Genomic DNA, 21,327 nt, shown 5'->3' on the forward strand with positions numbered 1-21,327 from the left:
TGAGAGATGTCGTCTGGAAGAAGGTTTCATGAGATAACAGTTCAAAGGATATACATCATTTCCAAGAAAGATAAACGGCATATCTGTCGTAATTCCATCGACAGGCGAAGATTGCGGTAGTGTAGCAGGATAGTTCTCCAAGAATGCAGAAAATGTAGAAGCCGGAAACATTCCTCTGTCACTGTTTTCCATAACGTCCCACATCTATAAAAATAAATCAACAATGGCAGTCAGATAAAGCTTTTAAAGCTATTGAAAAAACTTTTTGTAGTTTAAAAATGTAGGGTAGTTTCACTTTGTTTTGTACATTTAATTCTATATGCCTGTCATGAATCCATCCAACTGCCTGAACAAAATTCCACCGCTAGTGGAATCCTCTCACTATTTATTCAAACTTTTTTTCATCAGGAATGGGTAGATTTCGCTCACAGACATTCCTCCGTATCGCATTCACAGTTTCGGAGAGACACTTACCTACTGTATAATCACTTTGCTAGGTACTTGGAAGGATGAAATGATAATGAAATATTACTCAAACGATGTATGTATCCTTCGTTAGTGATATTTTAGGGACCTTAAACATACATAAGCAATAACAGAACATTTGTTCTTAGAACAGAGTACACATTCTGTGCTGATTTTGTGAGATAGGTGAACAGGCTCGGATAACGTGGCAGAACTTGCGAGACACTTTTAGGAAAAAATATAAAATACAACATTACTCCAGGAGCGGTGAGGAAGTTACTGCATCTGATAAATGGCCCCACATAAAACGTGTGATGTTTTTGAAAGACATTGCCTGTCACATACACAGGTACCACAACAGCAAGATTCGTCTTCTTTTGTGAGTGTAGTTCAAATGTGTCCCCCCTGCCCAACAACATGATGACAACTCATTTTAATTGACTATCCCTAATGTGTTGTTAACATGTCCTTATGTATAAACTAGAAGTTTATTTTCCACAATTTTCCTCGTGGCATTCAGTGCTAATATTTGTCAGTGTTGAACCAACAATTGTTTCATTGTGAATTTCAGATCATACATACATACTTGTTAACAGTTGCTCATTTGTTAATAATGTCTCAAATAGTTGCGAAGGAACAGTGACAAATATATGTCTATGTTAGTAAATATATTTCATTGTGACTGATTCCAGAATTTATTTATAATATTCTAATATTATTTGACCAGTTATGCCACTCACAATAACAAAATAGTTAATTTACCTGATTGTGATGGTAAGTTTTTCTTCTGCAGTGATAGATTCCCTGAAGTAGAAATGGCCAGTTATATCGTATCTTATGCGTTCAAATATATAGTCATACGTTTCTATAGACATGTGGTAGCAGTCTTTGCACTTGTCTGGAAAAGCCGGCCGGAGTGGCCGAACGGTTCTACGCGCTTCAGTCTGGAACCGCGCGACCGCTACGGTAGCAGGTTAGAATCCTGCTTCGGGCATGGATGTTTGTGATGTCCTTAGGTTAGTTAGGTTTAAGTAGTTCTAAGTTCTAGGGGACTGATGACCTTAGATGTTAAGTCCCATAGTGCTCAGAGCCATTTTGTCTGGAAAATTTCGCAGTGACTGACAAGTTGAAAACATTCCCATGCAGATCCGCCTTCATCAAAATGAAACACCCAAGTACTTTCCCTATGCCGTTAAAGGCGTATGTTCTTATCTAGCAGCACCCAACACAAAAAAAACACCATCCCAGTCACCCATGATATCTTCTCAACAACTGCAACTGCTGACCTAAAGCGTATAACGTGTTTCAGTGTTGATACTCATGAATGACGACAGTACACTGGGTTGACGGTCAGTGTAATCTGTTCCGTTGTTTATGGGATGGCAACTGGTAGCCAGTGTGCCACATGCGTCATCTGCGCGCCGTTACTGGGTCCCTTGGATCCAGTGTAGGCATTCACGTCGGATGACGCCACGGCACGTTTATCGCCCTTCATCGGACAGGTTCGATCGGACGACTTCCGGATGCAATGTAGGTGCAGCCTTCGCAAGCACACGAGTGCTGAAAGTGCCACATCCCCCTCACCCTCTCCCTTCTCGCCCTTCCACCTCCCTACCTCTCTGCTCTTCCCCCTCCCACAGGACGTGAGCTACGCCACAGATAATAACCCCTTCCATCAACCTAACAGAGAGAAGCGCCTTTAAAGTTTTTCAATGTCACACACGCATATATCTCCCTCTCTGCTGGACAGGCCACGTGCTCTTCGCTCATCAGTCAGAAGTTTGTTTACTCAAAAACATTGCGTGCACTTCCGTCGCGCGGAACCACATTCTAGCTGTGAACCTTTTCGTATTTTATGAACTGATTATAAACTCACTACATTCTTTCCCTTCTTTTATGTGAAGTTTTATGGATAGGATGAGGATACTGTTAGTTGTTTTGCCACTGTGGACACAGATTTTAATAGTCTTTTCTAGAGTTTTACCTTGTGTTCTCAATGGTAATAACTTTGTTTTACAATCTTATGTTATGCCAATGAAGGTCATCCATAATCTGCAAACTGTTAACTCTAAAAACAGTTGACAGGGCTGATATTTTTCTTCAACTTCGCCGTTTTAGAGGAATAAATAGGGTTTAACCGATCCTCAGTTTCAATTAACAATCCAACAGGGGCTGTTATGGCCTTGTCCTTAAGTTTTTCTATTTCTAATTTTAGTTATAGAGGACAGTTTGTTAATAATTATTGTAACGTATTTGCACAACATTATGGATGAGTGACACTGAGGGGAAAAACATTAAAGCTGTGTCTTATGATTATCACTAGATCTTTTACTTTCTTTGAATGTTTTCATATTTTTATCTTCATAGATAATGACAATTAGTAATTTTTCATGTGTTTCCTGCTAAATGGATTGAGGGTGTTACCATTGTATGATGAGGTAATGAACAATATTTTATGCAAGGTAATGGATATTAACGATTTCGCAAAGATCTGTTCCGCCGGCCAGGGTGGCAGAGCTGTTCTCGGCGCTACAGTCTGGAACCGCGCGACCGCTACGGTCGCAGGTTCGAATCCTGCCTCGGGAATGGATGTGTGTGATATCCTTAGGTAAGTTAGGTTTCAGTAGTTCTTAGTTCTAGGGGACTGATGACCTCTGAAGTTAAGTCCCATAGTGATCAGAGCCATTTGAGCCAAAGATCTGTTCCCTCAAGTACTTTTGCTTTGTGTTCTTTTTATAACTGTGATGTAATGGAGTGATATATGTTGACGATTTAATTTTGTTGTTTTAAGAATTAGAGAGCATTTAAATTAGTGTGTTTCCTACAGTTAATGAGTCTAAACTGTATTATCAATAGGAAGACCTTAAGCTAGGTGCATTCACCCTAGAAATATTTAAGGTCGTACCAGATCCTCATTTGGCAACTAGACAATTTTCTGTTGGATCTTGAGCACTAACTATGAGAAATATTTATTATACCTACCCACTTATGAGACCTATATTATTAGTGAGATAAACCACAACTTAGTCCCTTTTCAATCTTGTTAATTTTCATTTGCCACAGTTACGACAAATTAATTCACATGACAAATTAAGCGATGTGCATTAGGACTATTATCCCATGAGGTAATTTAAAATGATTTTTAAATGAATAGGTGTAGCTTTTATTTTGCTTTTATGAGCTTTTAAACTATCATTTGGCGCCATTAGCCATTCACAATGATTTATCCAAGTTGAGGCAGTGACAGCTCATTAAATGCTCTGGATAGTTTATACTACAATTTTAGAATTTGAAACTACTGAATAATTTTGACCTAGGTGTAACATTTCTCTCTCTTTCTCTCTTTCTCTCTCTCTCTGTCTTACTGTGTATTCCAGTATGCCATGTTTTTTCGAAGGACTATTACTCTATGAAGTGATTTAAGATACTTTAAAGTAAGAAGGTAGCATTTTGGTATTAGAGTATCATGGATATTTTGTGGGTAGCCTTTGCTATCCCCTGTTTCCTTCAGAATTGCAGCATTTTGTTGGTGTAAGAAAAGGTTTCGTGCTTCTCTGATTTAACATGGGTTAATGTAGAAAGGTTGGTGGTATGTGTTTCATAGTACGTCATCTCTTTGGCTTAGTGACTGAATCTTCCATTTTACTGAGATCTGATAATATTTTGTAGTCTGAGCAACTGTGTGCAACTACTACCCTAAAAAATTTTCAGATGCTGTAGCTAGATTTTAGTTGGGTTATTGCTCTTTTTCAAATGTACTTGATCCAATTCTTACCCAAGCCACACGTTAATGTTCTGCAGTAAGCAGGTTTATTATGTTTCTACCAAAATATTTTGATTATCTTAAAATTAAGTATTTTGTTAAAATTTTGGATTTTCCATTGTACTTTGTTATGTCGATGTTATAATTTATATTTTCGGATTCGTGGCAACGAGATTAATATTTTCCAGACAACACAAACAACTACATATTTCTAAGGGCGCCTGTAAACCATTAAAAAATCAGTGCTGATTCGGTCCAACCAGCATCTACTTTCAATGAGAACGAGTTTAGCACTGCAACAGTAGATTAATAACAGATTTCTTTCCTCTCAACCTAACAGAAAACATAGTAGTTCATTCCTCTTTTGTGAAGTTTTCTGGTTTGATTTTAACTTTGTTTAGTTTAAGAACTGATTATCCGGACGATGATGGTTCTAAAATGGTTCAAATTGGCTCTGAGCACTATGCGACTTAACATCTGTGGTCATCAGTCGCCTAGAACTTAGAACTAATTAAACCTAACTAACCTTAGGACATCACACACATATCCATGCCCGAGGCAGGATTCGAACCTGCGACCGTAGCAGTCGCGCGGTTCCGGACTGAGCGCCTAGAACCGCGAGACCACAGCGGCCGGCCGGACGATGATGATTTCAATTACTGTAGAAGATATGAACTGTTGATATTTTACTGTTTTTTGACTCATGAAAGTTGATAAACTTGCCAACATGTAAGTCACCTCCCACTTACATTAAATGAAATATTATAAGAGATACCTCCCATTGCATTAAGGCCCCTACTAGCGCACACCATCTTTCCATGGAGTGACAGAGACACTTTTGTTAGTAATGTGAGTCACCACTGCTCTTGAAGGGTGAAGGAATGTGAGGGTGGCAACAAGTCAAGGAATATTTTACGGAATTGATTTAAAAATTTTTATTTCAAAGGCCCCAGTCATATCTTTACAAGTTTTCTCTCACAGCAACTTCGGCTGTGCCTAGGTGACACAAGTTTCCTACCTTTAAGAACCGAGGGAGCTGTTTTCAGTTAAATCTGCTGACAAGAGACATCTTGAGCCCGCTGCTGAAACTCATAGCGAATTCACGCCATCGGTTTTAGCCAATAGCGTGAGTGGGATATAGGTCACATGTGTGGGCACTGGAGCGTTCTGCAATGCAAAACACAGTGGCCTCGCTCTCTTGTGATCCAGACCTCGAGTAGAACAGACATTTTTTTGAGAGGCAGAGCTTTCGGCTCTGTGCCTCGTGACCGGCCACCAACATAAGTTAACATGAACTGCTTCCCCTTCCTTTGCCTATTTCAGTTAGCTATATTCCTCCTAGACTGGCCTACACCTTGTATCTTCCGACCCTAGGAACGCCCACTTGTACACCATACACTGAAATACCATACATTCTCTTTATTTTACCAAATTTCCTGATCTTTCATTTCACTGCAGCCCTGGATGCCCACACACAAGTCCTGACTGCTTGACCTCCTGTACACACTCATTGTGAGCGGAATCCAACAACCTTCTTCTCACTCCCTGTCCATGTACAGAGATACATGCAACACACCTATGAGAATGAAGAACAGAATGAAAAAATAAGGAAGTAAACTAGAAGGACGGCAGTCTACTAATGCGACCAAACCCACTCAACTAGCGCTACAGATGAGTCACCCTTATTGCCTGTAAGTATGGGAAGGGACATCACAAGTAACGCTTCCTTATGTATGATGACATCATCATGCAACGAGACATGCCCCCCCCCCCCCATAATGGTTTGTGTTTTTCACAACCCAGTAATCTTGTTATGGTTTTAGACATTAGTACGAAACAGACAATCACATACCTGTAAGAATGATTTGAATTTTTAGCTTCCATATTCAAAATTGCTGTCAAAAATATGTAATGCATTTAACTTGCAGTACTGCCATATGTAAAATACGTAAACTTCATCGTCAGTAAAACACGCACTTACACACACACACACACACACACACACACACACACACACACACAGACGCGCGCGAGCGCCCATTATGTCACGGCAAAATGCTAACAAACTGCCCCTTAAATCACAATGTTAATGAGAAATCGTAACAAATGGCCCCATGTTACATCAAAAGTGTAACAAATTGCCCCATGTTACAGCAAATGTTAAGAAATCGCCTCATTTTACAGGAAAAGTTTAACAAATTGTCCCATGTTCTAGCAAAAATGTAACAAACTACCTCATTTTACATCAAAATTTTAACAAATTTATACATGCTTGGTGGGTATAATTGGGACAATAATGTGCATATGATATGTTGACTGTCACTGACCCTGATATACTGGCATGTGCTGACAACTATTACCCCGAATGCATGACTGCTATTAGCCCAGATACTGCAGTCAAATAAGCGCATGACTACCATTTCCTACGGTACTAATATTGTAACACTTAAATATCGTAGTATAGATGCCATAATTTTTCAGTTGGTGTAACAGTTTCTGTTACAGGATGTCCCTCATTTCATATTCAATTACAGATAAGCATGAAACTAAATTGTAACAAATTCCCCAATACATTGTCATTTTACAGCAAAATTCTAAGAAATTAAGTTATAATCATCAAGTTACAATAACACTGTAACTATTTGACACACACATCGCCATTGTCACCAAAATTGTAACAAACTACCACCCTTGTAGTAAAAATTACAACTTGCCAATATACGTCCCTATGTTAAACCAAATTTTCTCCATATTGCACAAAATGGAAACAAACTGCCCCACACATCACCAGATAAGCAAACTAATATTGGTTCTGTCAAGAAGTGACTTATTCCAATAGATAAACGCTATTAGTCTGCAAGTTGAGACTTGTCAGTACTAGCAAGTAAAGTCTTTGTTCCAAAAATAAGACACTTTATAAGATTCAAGAATACAATTGGCCAGGTGTGTACCATATCGATGACAGCTGTGTTGAAGAGTGAGTCATGAAATTGCTTAGCCCAAAATAGTAATGATGCATATAAACACTCATTTTTCCCTTGCCCTGTTTGCGAGTAGAAAAGGGAAAAGAACGGATAGTAGTGGTACAAGACACCTTCCATCATGCTATGTATGGCGGTTTGCGGCGTGCAAATTTAGATGTAGATATCGCAATCCATGCTCCCTCTTACTGTATCATCAAGACTTCACATTCTAGTCATTGACCTAGCCTGCATGATATGCTTCGTATGCTGCAACAAGTGTTAACTTGTTGCTATGGATATGTCTTAACTTGCTGATGTGTAGCTTTTGCTTGTTGGAACAAATTGTAACTTGCCAGAAGAATCCTCAAATTGCTTAGTCGGTGATGTTTAGGGCAGTTTCCTACGTTTTTGCTTAACGGTGGTGACAATTATGTTGAAATTTTTTGTAACATAGCGATGTATGATGTTAATCTATTACAATTCTTGTTATAACTTGTGAAATTTGATATAATTTTGAGTAACAATGTTATTGTATAGGATAATTAGGTAAAATATTGATTCAACATCACGATGTTATGGGACACTTGGTCCACTTTTGCTATAACATGACGATGAATAAGGAAGTTTCTTAAAACTTACGTGCAGTCTAATATAAAAAAGGGACATCGAGTAGCTACCATCCACTGCCAAGATATGGCACACAGACTGTTATCTTCTGATGTAATAACAGTATGGCGTAGAAAGGTATCTTCATTAATGGCAGTCACCGTATGTCAACTGAACATAATTGTGCCCACACACTGAACTATTTTACGTAGCTCGACCCTATAAACTGATCAGTGTCTCCCCACTTTCTAAACTGATCACCATTTGTCCACCCTATAAACGGCTCACAATTTGTGCCTCCTGCAAAATGATCATTGTTGCCCCACAGTAGCATCAACTATGTGTTTGGGACAATGGCAATCGTCTACTGCATGTAGACACTGTCAGATACTTGCGTTACAACACAGATTTAAGAACCAGTAGGTGAAACCCACATTGCCAGTGACGTACGCCCCCAGTAGCTGACATACTGAGTATTTAATGCTGACAACCGCCCCCCCCCCCCCCATCCCACCAGTAGCTAACACCGCTAGTGGCCAGTGCTGGCAGACACCAGTCACAGGCACTCCTACCAGTCACAGACACCCTAAACAGTCACAGGCAACCCCTCATTTATACCCACACCCCAGTCACAGACACACAGCATGTAAACCATGTAAACACTGTAAGCTGCTAGTGTTAGAAAACTGTTATAAGATCCAGTAGCTGACAGTGATTGTCAATACACACTGTTGCCGTGCATGTGCTATCATCATGTGTTTGGTGTAATGATTGTCACGATATTACAACTGCCCATCCTTGCCCCCAATTCAATTGGCTGTAATGGCACTTACCACATCATCTGACCTTAACTAACCCAAAGGTATCCACTATCTACTAACGATCCATTTGATAATTTGTTACCCTTTCGCTGTAACATGAGGCAGTATGTTACAATTTGGCTGTAAACTTTGATTTCTTTGGTATTTTGTTACAATTGTGTTGTAACATGTAGATATGTGGGCAATTTCTTGGAATTCTGTTGTAACAAGCTATGGAGCAATTTCTTACATTTTTGGTGTATAGAGGTAGTTGTTACAGTTTGACTGTAATATTGTGATACATGACACAGTCCTTTACTGTTTTGCTGTAATTTCTTTTAGCCACATTTCAAAATACAAATACAAACAATCTGACCTTCATTGTCCCACAATGTTACAACATGATGATGTATGGAGCAATTCCTTAAATTTTTGCTGCAAAATGGCTATGTATAGCGTGAAGTGCAATGTAGACTCTACTGTACAGTTACATATGATGACCAAACGTTTTGTGCTACCAGATAAGGTTAATACTCAACTTTAGGTCACTATAAACTTTTCTTTGAAACGCAGTTGCAAGGGGTAATAATTTTTGTTTCTTACCAATACAGCAATGTACGCAACAATGAGGATTATCACCAGAAGGTGACATTGGTTTTTTTATGCCACATTGAAGGTAATGCCCTAAATGGAGTCACTATGATATTTGGCTGACTGATATCTGCTTCAGCCAGACTGAGAGGTGTTTGATAAATTTATGTGTTGAAATAGAATTTGAAGATCGAAACGGTCAGGAAAATATTATTTACTTTGGTTCAAAGATCAATTTACTACAGTGAATAAGTATACTTTTGTAATGTTATAGAACTATTTTTTGTGTGTTTTGATTTCTTTAATGTGTGGTACAAAGATTGAATTGTGGTCATTGACCAACCTATAATTAATTTCAGTCGTGCGAATAAGAAGGCCATGAATATTTTAGTAAATAATATACGTAGATCATTTAGATGTGGAAGTACTTAATTTTAGGCCACAGTGAGCCTTGGAAAGTGTGGTACAATAATCGAACTCCAATTATCATCAGTGTACCTTAATCTGTAAATTTTATCAGTGGAGATAGTATGTGAGCGATGTGTATTTATTTTCAAGGTTACAGAAAAATTAAGCCATGACAGAAGTGCAACATGTGTTTTGTGCTTGGAAGATCTATAGGTCGAATTTTCGTTTGAGATGACGGATGTCCAAGTTTCATCTCTGTGTACATTAGTATTCCATACGTTATGGAAGTTGCCTTGCCAGCCGGAGCGGCCGAGCGGTTCTAAGCGCTGTAATCTGGAACCGCGCGACCGCTAAGGTCGCAGCTTTGAATCGTGCCTCGGGCATGGAAGTGTGTATGTCCTTAGGTTAGTTAGGTTTAAGTAGTTCTAAGTTCTAGGGGACTGATGACCTAAGAAGTTAAGTCCCAAAGTGCTCAGAGCAATTTGATTATGAAGTTCCCTTGTTTATTATGAGAATAAGATGTTTAACTGTTACAATGCAACAAAGATTTTTTCAAAACACCTACTTCTACATCCACATCATACTACACAGGCCACCTAACGTAGTGTGGCGGACGGTACTTCCGTTACGACAACTGATCCTCCCTTCGCTGAACCACTTGCGAATGCTGCATGGGAAGACTGATTGTGCGGTAAGCCCCTGTATTAGTTCTAATTCCTCGAATATTCTTGTTACTGCCATTTCGCGAGATGTGTATGGGAGGAGTAATATGTGCCCGCCCAGCTGCCGCGCGGTCTAACGCGCTGCTTCTCGAGCGGGAAGGCATGTCTGTCCCCAGCACGAATCTGCTGGCCGGATTAGTGTAGAGGTCCGGTGTGCCGGCTAGCCTATGGATGGTTTTTAAGGCGGTTTTCCATCTACCTCGGCGAATGCGGGCTGGTTCCTCTTATTTCACCTCAGTTACACTATGTCGGCCGTTGCTCCGCAAACACTGTCTCCACGTACGCGTACACCGCAACTACTCTACCATGTAAATATTCGGGGCTACACTCGTCTGGTGTGATACGTTCCCGAGGGGATCCACTCTGGGCCAAACTACACAATAACCCTGGGTTCAATGTGGGGCGGCGGTGGAGTGGGTGTACAGCTGTGGCCTGTTGTGGGGTTGTGGACCACTGAGGGCTACGGCGGGACGATGCCTTTCCATCGTTTCTAGGTCTCCGGTTTCAATACACAAGTAATATGTTGTTTGAATCCTTCCGGAAATACCAGTAGTGAACCTCTTCGTCATGCACTACACCATCATGTAACGTGTGTCCCTAGAGTTTGTTCAGAATCTCTGTAACATTCTCGCACCGACCAAACGATCCCGTGACAAAATGCGCCACTGTTCTTTGGCTATTCTCTCTTTCGTATTCAAGTCCTACCTGGTAACATTCCCCCAGTGATGAACAATACTGAAGAATCAGTCGAACAAGAGCCCTGAAACAGTTTCTCTAGTGGATGAATTGCATTTACTTAAGATTCTTCCTATGAATTTAAATCTGGAACCTGCTTTTCCTGCTATTTGTTTTACGTACATGGTCATTCCACTTAAGGTCGCTCTGGATAGTTACTCCTAGATATGTTACGAGTAGATACTGTTTCCAGCGATTTGCCATCAATATTGTAGTTGTATAAGAGTGGATTTAATTTCCCGTTTATCCGCAACATGCTATATTTATTTACGTTTAGGATCAACTGCCAGTCCCTTCTCCAATCATCAACCCTGTCTATGTCCTTCGGCAAATCTTTGCCGTCTTATGCCATTGATACCTCCTTATAGACAACGACATCAGCTGCGAACAACCTTAAAGAGCTTCCGATACTTTCTACTAGATTATTGGTATACATTGTAAGATTATAACGGTCCTTTCACACTCTCCTGGGGCAATCCGAAAATTAACTTCATATGTGTTGATTTTCTTCTGTTAAGAGCGAATTGTTGAGTTATATCTGCAGAGAAGTCTTGAATACAGTCGCATATGTGGCCGGATACTCGGACGCTCGGTCAGCTAAATGGCGGTGCGGGACGGTGTCAAATGCCTTCCTGAAGTTAAGGGATACATCAACCTGAGCGCTGTTGTCTGCAGTGTTTCTTCTCCTAAGACGGTGCTAGGTCTGTCAGTTTGTCTTTTTCAATGTTTTGCGTTTACATGTCGTATTTAGAAGTCTTATCATTAGGATTAGGTTTTATTTAGTTGCCCGCATCTCGTGGTCATGCGGTAGCGTTCTCGCTTTTTACGCCCGGGTTGCCGGGTTCGATTCCCGGCGGAGCCAGGGATTTTCTCTGCCTCCTGATGGCTGTGTGATGTCCTTAGGTTACTTAGGTTTAAGTAGTTCTAAGTTCTAGAGGACTGATGACCTAAGATGTTAAGTGCCATAGTGCTCAGAGCCATTTGAACCATTTTTTATTTAGTTGCTGATTACCGAAATACTATCTGTAAACGCTTTAGCGAGAATGGGCTCCATAGTCCCAATCGCTAAACATTGGAGCCTTCCTGAAAAGATTATTTTGTTAAAAAATGGTTCAAATGGCTCTGAGCACTATGGGACATAACATATATGGTCATGAGTCCCCTAGAACTTAGAACTACTTAAACCTAACTAACCTAAGGACATCATACACATCCATGCCCGAGGCAGTATTCGAACCTGCGACCGTAGCAGTCACGCGGTTCCGGACTGAGCGCCTAGAACCGCGAGACCACCGCGGCCGGCGATTATTTTGTTCACAAACTCGAATATGCTTAGAAAAATGTAATAAAAATCAGTATTAGCCCGTCAGTACCGTCGATTATATTTTACTGGTGTAGAATCTGATTCGCTATCTTCTCCCCCCTACAACATCTACAATTTCTTACATATATTTGAGACCAGAATTACTGTAAGCTACATCCATTATGTATTTGGAGTGACATTTTGAAGACGAAAAAATCTTTGTGAGATTTGACGTAAACATTGTCTGTTATCTTCTTTTTCCCAGAAATTATGCTTGTTCAGGTTCATTGTTGTTCATATCATCTTTTAGGACTGGAATGTAAGATCAAAAACCTTCTTCTTATGTTACACGTGTCTTGCAGATTTATACAAGAATTCAGATGTGGGATTAGCATTATGACAGTTAATCTGAGAGTTCGCAGTCATGCAAATTGTTATTATTATTATTCTCCCAGTAACTGAGAGTAATGCAAACTGTCTATTTGTTTATGTGCTTGCCTGCTTAGTGTAATATTTTAGCCAACGCGTGTTTTGTACAGTTAAACGGTCAGTCAAGCTCGTTTTGGTACTTGGCCCCATTTAGGTGTGTACTTGAAATATCATCGGCATGCTTAGGTTGTTTCCTCAGCGACATATGTTAAGAATTTTGTTGCAGTAACAGCATGGGGGGGGGGGCACTTAATCTAAGATTCCACTGTCACATTTTACACGTCTGTTTTTATGTCTCTCTCTCTCTCTTTTTGTGTGTGTGTGTGTGTGTATGTGTGTGTGTGTGTGTGTGTGTAAATATCATTGTGTCAATTGAAATAATCATTGCATTTGTGTGCTGGTGACATATTTTTGCAGGCCATTTAGAAGTGGAAACAAAATGTTTTATAATTAAACTGACAAAAGATAAATTTTTGTTTCTCAGTATAGAGAGATAAACTTTTTATACTAACATGCCTGACCCTGACGTGAGCTACATGAGCTCCGCTCCCCACATTTAAAACTGTGACTACTATGAGGACATAAGTTGCGTATGTTTCCGCATACAGGCGGTTTTTTGCTCTGTATTGTCCGATTTCCATAACGATTAGCAAATATCAAACTATAACTGTTGTTAGTATCTATCTGTTACACCTTACACGTTAAACTTACAGAAAGTTTAACAAAAGTAGTCAGTTCCTCAGATTCTGGCCTGTCGGGTCGTATTGTACCAATCCTTATGTGCGCCTGGCCACTGCTTTCGCAGTGGATTTCAGGTCATGGAAACTACGCGTGGTTAATGTCTTAACACTTGTCATGAATTTTCTGTCGCAGAAATATTTTTGTATCGCATAGACACTTATTGTATATCCGTATGAGTAAAGAAGTTTACAGAGGCGTGCCATCCAGTGTGACATTATTGGATTACTGTGTCATGTTGTCCAGGGAACGCAGAAGTGTACTAGACTGCCTACTCTACGCTTGTCCGTCCTCTGCTAGAGTACTCCTAAGTGATGTGGGATCCTTATGACGTAGGACTGAGAGAGGACATTGAAGTAGTTCAAATGAGGGTAGCTTATTTTGTATTATTGCGTTATAAGGGAGAGTGTGTCATGGATATGATAAGCGATTTGTAGTGACAATCATTAAAACAAAGGGTTTTCGTGGCGACAAGGTCCTTTCACGAAATGTCAATCACCAACTTTTTCCTCAGAATTCCTAAATATTTTGTTGACTTCCCCTACATAGACAGCAATGACCATCGTAATAACATAAAAGAAGTAAGAGCTCACATGGAAATATTTAGATGTTAATTTTTCCCACGTGCTATTCGACAGTGGAAAGTACGAGAACTAGTCTGAAAGTCATTTTATGAGCAGTCTACCAATCAGTAAAGTGTAAATTGCCGAGAATCATATAGTTATAGATGTATATGAACCGTATAAGATGAGTTTACGTGATATCCGTTGCGTATAATTGTATCATCAGAGGCCATAGAATGACCAAAGATCAACTTATGTGACACCAATTGGCTCTTTGTCCTTACTTCAAGAACTGGCCCGTTGCTTTGGTTTACAACATTCGAAAGCTGTGTCACGATGTCCTGCTAGTGTCTTAAATAATAAAGCTGTTCTACTGCGTTACAGAGATACTCTCCTAAAATGTCGCATTGTAGGTAGCGGTCTACTACAGCTAGGGACGTTCTTGCACATCTACGATCAGCCGGTGGTCACTTTCAAGGATGAGCAGTACTTAATCACTACTTGAGTCTGTACTCACCGGAAGGCTACTGTACTTCGTTCCTGGTAGATTTGTTAGCAGTTCTGCTCTCAGAAATTCGGTGATGATATCTGGAAATGGAAACAGAGACATTAGAAATCCCATCTCGGGAAAAATTTAAACCAGTGCTTACGTATTGAAGAAACATTCAACTGAGTCTAGCACGAAATATTTAAATCTATGGACCTGACCTTAATGGTTTGTGATATTGTTGCAGAATACCAAATGGAAAAGTCAACTCCTCAAAATTCCTTAATTTGTAGTAGATGAGGGCTCATGTTTTCTTTAAAAATAAAACTGCACAATAATTCAGTTAATGAAAGGTTAACTTAAACTGCGAATACTTCATTTACGTTATAAGTACACCTTTTCTTCGATTGAACCATTATCTGTTCATTTCTAATTGGGTTCTTTTTTAGGAGAACCAAAGCTATTTCTGAAGGCTGTCAATGCGATATCTCTTTTTTGTCGGCTGATTTTCATTTCATAAAACCGCTCACATAACAACCACATATTAAAGCATAGGCTACCACTTTTGTCCCACCGTACTGGCAGGAAACGAACAACCTGGATAACACCGGGGTACCCTTGCAAGCGGCAGAATTCTGCAGGGCCTGGGAGCCGAAGTGCGAACGCATCACGAGGAATCGCAAGCACTGCTTCAAAGGCGATGCAGTATGTCTTGTCATTTCGGCGACATCGCGCTCAGACTCTGTGCTCATACGTTGTGATGCAAGACCAAATTCCATGAGGAACATACAAGCCAGAACCCCGTTTAGAGGCACACACGGTTTGCGTTCCTGCCATGTGTCGCGAGGCGTCGTCCGTCCAGTGCACACAGCATTCCGGCTGGCTTGCGAGACTAATCAGCTTAATCTACGTCTACATACATACCCCGATAGCCACCGCACCGTACGGTGAATGGCGGAGCGTACCACGTACCGCTACTAGTAATTTCCTATCTCGCTCCATTCGCAAACTGAACGAAGGAAAAACGACTGCCTATAAGCCTCCGTAAGAGCCGTAATTTGTCTGATCGTACCTTCGTGGTCCTTAATCGAAGTTTACGACAGCTGCAGTAGAATAGTTCTGCAGTCGTTCTCTTATTCTATTTCTCTAAATTTCTGCAATAGTGCCTCGTGGAAAGATAGCCTTGTTCCACCGAGGGATTGCTATTTTAGTTCGCGAAGCATCCCCATAACATTTATGCGCTGATCGAACCTACCGGTAACAAATCTAGCAGCACGCCTCTGAACTGCTTTGTCTTTCTTGAATCTGACCTGTTGGGAACCCAAACACTCGAGCAGTACTTAAGAAAGTGTCAAAAAATGGTTCAGTTTACTCTGAGCACTACGGGACTTAACAATTATGATCATCAGCCCTTGGCACTTAGAACTGCTTAAACCTAACACGCATCCATGCCCAAGGCACGATTCGAACCTGCGAACGTAGCGGTCGCGCGGTTCCAGACTGTAGCGCCTAGAACCGCTCGGCCACTCTGGCCGGCAAAAATGGGTAACACTAGCGTTCTATACCCCGTCTCATTTTATAGATAAGCTACATTTTCCCAAAATTTTCCCGACAAAACTACCAACCTGACGTGCTCATTCCATTTCATGTGGCTTTGCATTATACCTAAATATTTAATCGATGTGATTGTATCAAGCAGCATATTAGTAATATTTTGCTTGAAAGCTACCGTATTATTTTTCGTATTCATTCGCCTTAACTTACATTTTTCTACGTTTAGAGGAAGTTACCATTCATCACATTAACTTGATGTTCTGTGTAAGTCATCTTATACCCTCCTACAGTCGTTCCACCATGACGGCTTCACGTACAGCACAGAGTCATCAGCAAACAGCCATAAATAGCTGCTCAACCGGTCGGTCAGATCATTTATGTACATAAAGAATAAGAGTGGTCCTATTACACGTCCCTAGGGCACTTTAGACGATGCCCTTTTCTCAGGGGTCACCATTTTGCGTATATGGCGCTGCAAGTAGGAAAACAACAAAGCAATGTTCACACATATACTGTCGTAAAACTGTTTAACATACTCTTTAATTGTGATCTTGACCGAACACTTTACAACGCTTATAGTTGATACTATTAAAATCTCTAACTGAGGACATCCCTTTATGGGCACCCCGTAATAAAATGCCATGTGTCTTGTGAATGATACTGGCATGATAATGAAGCGTTTACAAAGTTCTATGAACAGTGCCGAACAATTTGAGTCCGCGTCGCTGACTTGTTCACTCCTTCTAGCTTCATCTTTTCATCCTAAATATTGATTTCCAAATTCCAAGGTTCCTCATATCTCACTTATCTTCCACTGCGAAAAATTCAAATTTTGAAATCTCTCCATCTGCCTTAGTCGCCTATTTCGCACACTTTCTAAAATTCTTTCACTTAGATTGGTAGCCTCTTAGATTTACCCAATTTTAATTGAAACAGTTTTCTTTTCAGCTTTCGGATGTTAGTAGGCTGCGGTTGACCGAAAGAACGCCGGCCAGGGTGGCCGAGCTGTTCTCGGCGCTTTAGTCTGGAACCGCGCGACCGCTACGGTCGCAGTTTCGAATCCTGCCTCGGGAATGGATGTGTGTGATGTCCTTAGCTTAGTTAGGTTTAAGTAGTTCTAAGTTCTAGGGGACTCATGACCATATATGTTATGTCCCATAGTGCTCAGAGCCATTTGAACCATTTTTTAACAAAATAATATTTTCAGGAAGGCTCCAATGTTTACCGATTGGGACTATGGAGCCCATTCTCCCTAAAGCGTTTACAGATAGTATTTCGGTAATCAGCAACTAAATAAAAGTTCTAGTGAACTGACGATCTCAGAAGTGAAGTCCCATTGTGCTCAGAGCCATTGGAACTTTTATTTCCATTTTTTTAATTAACCGGAAGAACACGCTTTTAATGATACCTTACTGAGCTGCGTAAACAAATACGAGTCTCTTCTCCTTACAAATATTAAATTCGTTAGTTCTTCAGTTTAAGCGAAAATCTTGTTTGACAGGGCAACAGTTCATACTATTTCCTTGGTATATTGAGCTAGTAAGTTGCATATTTCTTAACAAAGGCTAGGCACAACTATGCTTATCACGAAAGTTGAATTCAGTTCCATTTCCAGTAATTACGCTCATCCGGTGCGAATATAACGATTAGTCACTCATAGTTGACTTTCCATACGTCGAAAAATTTCTAAATTCGACTAGGCGCATACGAACGTCCCACTCGAAACCTGAGCAAAGCCTCGAATTAACGGGCGTGAATGGTATTGCTTGGACACTGTTGAACGAAACAGAAAGACACTACCGCCTGACAAAAAAGTTGCGATGAAGCCAAAATGTTCCACAGAACCAGCGATGCTTAAGAGGTCCGAGTGACTGCGTCATACTGCTATCGACAGTAGCACCCCGTACAATTTGTCGGGCGGCTTGCTCCAAACGTTCCTATTTTAAGAGCTTGTCTGCACATTATTTTCACCGAGCTTTCTTTAACTTTTCCTTTTGTACCTCCGTGTCGAGAAGCACGCTTCGCCGTTGAAAGAGCGGCACGGGAACTATGGGGGTTCTAGCTCAAAACTTTCGCTAACTGCTCAAACTGGTCTCAATAACATATGGCTGCAGTGGGGGTGCTGAGAAACTCGGGGAAACGTTCTATTGCTTGTGACGCCGCTGTTGCGAGTTAAGGTAACAGCGTACTGTGTCATTGTAATGTATGTGCTTTGTAGATAGTTATCTTCATTGTGGCACCTTCATAATCGAGGTGGCATTAAAAAAAAATTCAAATGTGTGTGAAATCTTCTGCGACTTAACTGCTAAGGTCATCGGTCCCTAAGCTTACACACTACTTAACCTAAATTATCCTAAGGACAAACACACACACCCATGCCCGAGGGAGGACTCGAACCTCCGCCCGGAGAGGTGGGCATATACCATGTATCAATGATATTTGATATACTCGTACAACGGGGAACCAGTTCTTATTGTATTACACTATGTATTCCTATAGTTTATTTATCGTAGGTGTTATCGTAAATTTTGAGAGATGTTGATGTACAGAATCTAATATAAGATCTTATATAATCTCCGGCCGCGGTGGTCTAGCGGTTCAGGCGCTCATTCCGGAACCGCGCGACTGCTACGGTTGCAGGTTCGAATCCTCCCTCGAGCATGGATGTGTGTGATGTTCTTAGGTTAGTTAGGTTTAATTAGTTCTAAGTTCTAGGGGACTGAAGACCGCAGATGTTAAGTCCCATAGTGCTCAGAGCCATTTGAACCTTTTTTTTCTTATATAATCTCTGATATCTTCAGTTTACTTGGCGATTGTATCAGTATCAGTGATCGTATTCTGTGTGAGACACAATGTTCCATCACATGATATTTGTACAATAATTTTTCATTTATTTTTCTGCAGTATTTAAGAGGAAACATATTTTTTCAGTCGTTAACATCTGAGGTCATCAGTCCCCTAGAACTTAGAACCACTTAAACCTAACTAACCTAAGGACAGCACACACATACATGCCCGAGGCAGGCTTCGAACCTGCGACCGTATCGGTCGCGCGGTTCCAGACTGAAGCGTCTAGAGCAGCTCGGCCACATCGTCCGGCAGGTGCTTGCTCCCTGACTTGTACCTTTGATATGTTGCTTGGCGCTGCGACCTTCACTAGATTGTTTCATTGCTTCTTGAACGACAGACCCCTCTCAAGAATAGCCCTGAGTTATTTAGGAACTGCTTTCTTGTAGAAGACAATCGCACAAAACCACATTGTAGGAATCCATTGACGGAGTAGGGATAAAGTGGTTCATGACGTCAGGATCATATTTTCTCGCGATAACTCTTAAGGACAGTGCCGGCGACCCAAAGAGCGTCCTGTAGCGAGGCGGTGTGCACTCAAAAGTAGAGTATTTTTTACATTTATCGTGCGTGAAGTTCAGAAAACAAATATCAGTCCGGCGCAGCAGTTCTATGCAGCTCTCAAACATTATCTAGAACATCGACTTCGGATTTTTCCAACCACCTTATTTCTTAGTTTTTTTCGTGAAATAAGTGATATAGTGATCAATGACTTTGTGGGCGACCTGCATTAGATTCCTAACGGGATCAAATTTTTTACATAGGTGCATGCCCTACGATCATTCTCGTGAACTGGAAAACACGTAAAGATGGGATTAAATTAAACCTGCATTTTTATGTAAACAATCTTGACTAACAATCTTCTATAAAATATCAGTAACTAAGAATTTATGTTTGCAATGAAAATTGAATTTTTGTGAGTGATATGTAATTAGAAACTAGAAGGCATGCATTTTCCATAAAAATGACAGTTTGATGTCTTAATTAGAATGTATTTGATGAATTCCATATTTAAATGACGTAGGTATTCGAAATGAATTGAAAATAATGAGAAAATAACACTTTTATGTATTCTACGCTTCTCGGAAATGCTCTTAGAATATACATCTTTGTTTTACATTTTGATTCTGCTGGGAACAGAACAATGGCCTCCATCGTAGTGAGTGAGGATTCTACAAACAGGCTACTTGTAGGAAACAACCACTATATTTTAACCTATTAAGGATGCTCGCAAGACTTCGAAGTCGTTTTTCTCGAGAATGTTTTACAGTTGCTCTTAGCAGCTTTTCGTGTTTGATATTTGAATTCTGAAGTTCACACACCATAAATATCAAACATTACAAAAATCCATGTGGTCTCCTTGTCAGCTTGCTAACCTGTGGCATGTACGGGCCATCATACCGGGAACTGGTTGCAACCAGCAACTCGCACAGCTCTACCCCTGTTAACGGACTGGTTCACATGCTGCTGCAACTTGCTGAGAAGTAGCTCGAGTTTGTACCTCACGTTGCTTTTCAAATCCTGTCAAGTGTTTCAAGCCCTTGACTTCGATGCCTCATTATTAGAGGTCCGCAGCTCGTGGTCTCGCGGTCGCGTTCTCGCTTTCCGAGCACGCGGTTACGGGCTCGATTCCCGCCAGCGTCAGGGATTTTCACCTGTCTCGAGATGACTGGGTGTTTCTGTTGTCCTCATCATTCAAGAAAGTGAATAGTTTGGACTGAGCAAAGGTTGGGACTTTGCATGGGTGCTGATAACTGCGCACTTGAGCGATCCAAAAACCAGTCATCATAATTATTATTAGAGTTGTAAAACTACTGTAGGCAATTGTTGAGTATGAGCCGGCCGGTGTGGCCGTGCGGTTCTAGGCGCTTCAGACTGGAACCGCGTGACCGCTACGGTCGCAGGCTCATGTCCTGCCTCGGGCATGGATGTGTGTGATGTCCTTAGGTTAGTTAGGTTTAATTATTTCTAAGTTCTAGGGGACTGATGACCACAGATGTTAAGTCCCATACTGCTCAGAGCCATTTGAACCATTTTGTTGAGTATCACAAGTAAGCATAGACTACAGTATAGTTCAGGTTGTACCCGTGTCACCAGTATATTAGGTGTGTTGCATAACTATCAGGCATTACATCACAACTATTACTTTCTTTATGTATGCGATTGGAGTACTACTAGATCCCCTAAAAACCGGAAGCGTCTAGAAACTAAATGAGGATGTATGAAGTGGCAGGTGACCTACAGAAAGTTTTTCGTGTGCTTTGTAACACCCCTGTCTGTTACTTAAAAGTAAGCAGTATTTATAGCAAAATGGAAATTTTCTATGTTTAATTCAAGTTTTATTCGAAAGTTC

The 21,327-nt window shown here is 40.6% G+C and overlaps 1 protein-coding gene across 2 annotated transcripts in view; it reads right to left on the reverse strand.

Moving 5' to 3' along the window:
• LOC126299330 (FMRFamide receptor) overlaps positions 1–21,327 on the reverse strand; it is a 670,385-nt gene that overhangs the window by 491,577 nt on the left and 157,481 nt on the right. For both annotated transcript variants that reach the window (XM_049991160.1, XM_049991159.1), the window contains exon 2: positions 14,604–14,674. The gene's annotated coding sequence lies outside the window, so the exon portion shown is untranslated. The remainder of the gene's footprint in view (positions 1–14,603; positions 14,675–21,327) is intronic.

This window comes from Schistocerca gregaria, chromosome X (genome assembly GCF_023897955.1).
Source record: "Schistocerca gregaria isolate iqSchGreg1 chromosome X, iqSchGreg1.2, whole genome shotgun sequence".
Classification (NCBI taxonomy): Eukaryota; Metazoa; Arthropoda; class Insecta; order Orthoptera; family Acrididae; genus Schistocerca; species Schistocerca gregaria.